Consider the following 4,224-nt stretch of genomic DNA (forward strand, 5'->3'; position numbering starts at 1 on the left):
TTTTTAAGACACAGACAATTAGAAATAATAATTGTCATAAACTGACTAATGTATACTTTATATTAAGTCTGAGATGACTCACCCTCCTACTAAATATTCCAGGGTACATGACCTCTTAGGCTGCTGTCTGTGTATACCTTGTAAGATGTCTGTATCTTAATTGTCAAAGGTTAGTTGTTAATGAATTAGTAAAAGAAAAAAAAAAAGTCTTTCTGTCTCCTTTAGGAGAGGAAATAGCTCTTTACTTTGAGGACAAAGAAATTCAAAGAAATCTAGTTTCCTAGGTAGGAGGAAGATAGTTTCTGAAAAGGAGAAAAAGAGTTTTATTTAGAACTTTAGTACGAGGAGAATCTTGCTTTACAAAATCTGGAGTTCAGTAAAGGAACGATGCTTACGTAGCTAAGGGGAAGGATTCTAGTTCTGACATGGGGAGACTGGAAGTTGGTAGGATTAAGACTGGAGAACTCGGCAGAAGGACTCTAGATTAAGAATAGGATAAACTAGGGGGATCCAACGGGGGGGGGGCAGAGGGTAGACTGTAGTCGACTTCTTGTGGAAAGAACGAGAATTTGTTTTCCATCTGGGGGTACTAATTGTGCAGAGTTTATACCTTCATTTATCCAGTATAATTTTAGAAAAGTAGGTTTTACAGCCCCGAAGACAACGGCTTAGAGACCAGACAGAGAGCAGCACATGAGGCAAGGTGTTGAAGAGATGAGAGAGAGAGCGTATCATTAAACAATATGCAGAAAGCCTCCTGAACCTCAAAATAATTAACATATTTGAAGAAAAGTGCTCAACCTCAAATTGAAACTTTAGTGGGTGCACACACACGTGCGCTAAATAGCCTACAAGTAGGTTACTGTCCTGACGACAAACTAGGAAGCAATGTACAAGGTAATATTGTGGAATACAGAGATCCAAACAAAAGAGCCTAAATTAGTCACACACGGTTTGTGGGAATGGAAACTGGTTGACATTTCTGAAGGGCCGTTTGGCATTATGTCTCAAGTTCAAAATCGATCCAGCAATCCCAATCTAGGAATTTAAACCAAGGTTGTGGTTCTCAAACATGATTGTACATATAACAACCTCCAAGGACAGCTTGTTTAAAAATTCTCAACCCATGTCTCTTCCCCTAGAGATTTGTAGGTGTGAGAACTGACATTTTTGAACAAGCAGCCCTCTTGATTTGTCTACTAACAAACAGAATGCTGAAGAGATAATAAAAGTGGGAAAAGCTGTAAGCAGAAGCAAATATGTTTGTTGTAAGGTTCCTTAAAATGGCAGGAAATCGGAAAATCTGTTATTTCACTTCTCTGAACCTCAGTTTCCTGTCTTTACAATAAAAGTATATACTCAGGCTAAAAAGTACACACTCAATGCCACTGCTCTGAGATTAAATAAGGACTCACTTAAAAGGCTTAGACAAAGCCTGACGCATTATTAAAGATCCATAAATATTGGCTATTACGCAATGTTGAGGGTGTGGGGGAGGCATTTAAATAACAGAATGTATAACACAATTCAATTTTTGAAACATTGTTTATATACATGTGTATATATGTACATGCAGAGTTGTCTGAAGACATGTTCAAATGTTAACAGTGATAATTCCTTGATAGTGAAATTTTGAGGGATTTACATTCCTTTCTGTAGTTTTGAGTATTGTTTGAATTGTTCTACAATTAACCTCTATCATTTTTCCTCAAAAACACTTAAGTTCAAAAGTATAAAGTGTAATTCAACAATACCTTACATGTGCAGAACACTTCCATGTACAGAAAAGTTCCAAATACCTTGCTTCATGGGAGCGTCACAAAGTCCTGTGAATGAAAAACGGACATATCTCATCATTTCTGTTTCACAGATGAGGAATCAGGGTAAGTGGTTTACTTGAGGACCCCATGCACAGCTAATGACTCTGCAGACCCGAGTCCAGCCCCAGGTCTTCTGAGTCCAAGTTCACCATACCTCCCACTGGACAGTGATTCCTCAATGATCTCAGTTATAATTTTCAACAACAACAAAAGCAGGGGGAGGGATTACAGTTAAACAAATGTCTATTTTTCATTTATCCTCCGCATTTAAAAAAATGCCCAGCACTAGATAAAACAGATATATTGAATACTGAGAAGGCTGATACGAAAACATATTAAAGTCAGGAGATACCCAAGTTAGGTCTCAGATAGTAACCCTGAGCACCTCATGTGTTCCGCAGCTTTGGTTACTCTTAAGTACAGACAGTCTCAATCACGTGTTAAAAGTTAACAGAAATCTCATGAGCAAGGAAACTGATTTGATAATCATGTAGAGTGTAGACTGTCAAGCGGGCTTTCTCTGAGTTCTCACAGGTTTTTCACCTCTTAGCAGTTCAGCCCGGCTCCCGACGGAGGTTTAAGGCCGAACCGCCTCGGCTTTGTTTGGAGCGACCCTGCGGTGGAGTCAGGAGCGGATTGTCAGGGAGCCGCGGTGTCTCGGCCTGCGGTGTGGCCTGCACTGCCCCCTCCCGGAAGAAAGCAGAACTGCGTCTGTGCTGTGGAGCCACGTCTCCCTCTATCAGCGGAAAAAACTCCATCACCGAAGACCGGCTTCAGCGAGGGGCCCGTAGGCTCAGAGCATCACCTGGGCCCAGACCAGCTCCCGAGGTCCTCAGGAGGTACCATTCGATTGGCTTTCAATGCAGACGTTTAAGGAATTCCCCCATTGGCTAACAAGTTCCCCGCTTCTCCACTCCGGGGCCTCCTGGACCTCAATTCTGTGTCAGAAGTGCCACGAGTTGCTATTCTGTCCTGAAATAGTGAAGCAGATCAAAGGACACATTTTCTTTGCTGGCCCTAAACTCTAGTGTCCTTTCTCCCATGAATCTGAGTTGGCCTTCTGATTCATTTTGACGAGTCCTTACAGCAGAAGTGGCAGCTCTAGGCCTAGTGCTTCAGAGAACTGGCAGTTCCACTCTTACTCTCTTGGAAGCCACACACCAGGCCAGAAGTTCAGCTACCCTGACAGACCACAAAGCTGTGAGGAAACCCAAATCAGCCACGTGGCAAGAGAGTGGCCGTGTGAAGGAGCCCTGAAGAGCTCAGCTTGTGAAGGAAGCCCTTTCAGATGATCCAGCCTGAGCACGTTCAAGACCTCACAGCATGGAGACGATGAACTGCCCAGCCAAGTCCTGCCTGAATTCCCAGCCCACGGAATCATGAGAAATAACAAGCCCTTGGTTTTTGTTTTCTGTTTTTAATTGGAGTATAACTGCTTTACAGTGTGTTAGTTTCTGCTGTACAATGAAGTGAATCAGCTCTATGTACACCTATATCCCCTCCCTCTTGGACCTCCCTCCCACCCCCTCCCCCATCCCACCCATCTAGGTCACCACAGAGCACCGAGCTGAGCTCCCTGTGCTATACAGCAGGGTCCCACTAGCCATCTATTTCACACATGGTAGTGTATATACAGATGAACCTATTTCCAGGGCAGGAATAGAGGCGCAGACGTAGAGAACAGACATGTGGACACAGGGTGGGAAGGGGAGGGTGGGACAAACTGGGAGATTAGAATTGACATATAAATAAGTGCTTGTCTTGAACCACGAAGTTCTGGGCAGTTTCTTGCACAGCCATAGATAACCTGAAACACTCGGGCCTTCTGGGCGTGTTCAGGCTTGACCTCATAGATACTGTTTCCATCCTACGCTGTCATGCTGCTGTGTAGTTGAACTTAGTTGTATTATGAGTGTTGTAGTTTAGTCAAGCAGTTAAGACTCAGTTCAAGGTCAGTAGTTCAGGCTGCACACTCACTGGGTGTCCTGTAAGTCAGACATCTCGTCTCTACCAGGGCCCAGCAGCAAGTTGGCTGTATTTTCAAATAGAGAATCGTTGTTCACGGAACAGGCATGGCCTTGCCCTGGGGTCTCGTATGGGAGCTGGCTGGAGGTTGCATCTCTGTCTGCCAGAGATACAATAATTTTAGGTCTGCTGGGTTTTACAGTGAAATTTGTGGGACAGTTTGAAATGAAGCCTGGACCTCTGCCACTGCTTCTTGTATTGGGCTCCACTCAAAACTGGCGACCTAACGGGTTAGCCAGTGCTTGAGTCAGAGCAGCACGGCCAAACGTCAGATGTGAAGCCCCCAAATCCAAAGAGGCCCACAAATAGCATGCCCCTCCCTTGCGGAGAGCAGTGCGAGGTGCAGCATGTGCCTCGCTTAACAGTTCCATAAAAAGGA

This window comes from Phocoena sinus, chromosome 8 (assembly GCF_008692025.1).
Source record: "Phocoena sinus isolate mPhoSin1 chromosome 8, mPhoSin1.pri, whole genome shotgun sequence".
Lineage (NCBI taxonomy): Eukaryota > Metazoa > Chordata > Mammalia > Artiodactyla > Phocoenidae > Phocoena > Phocoena sinus.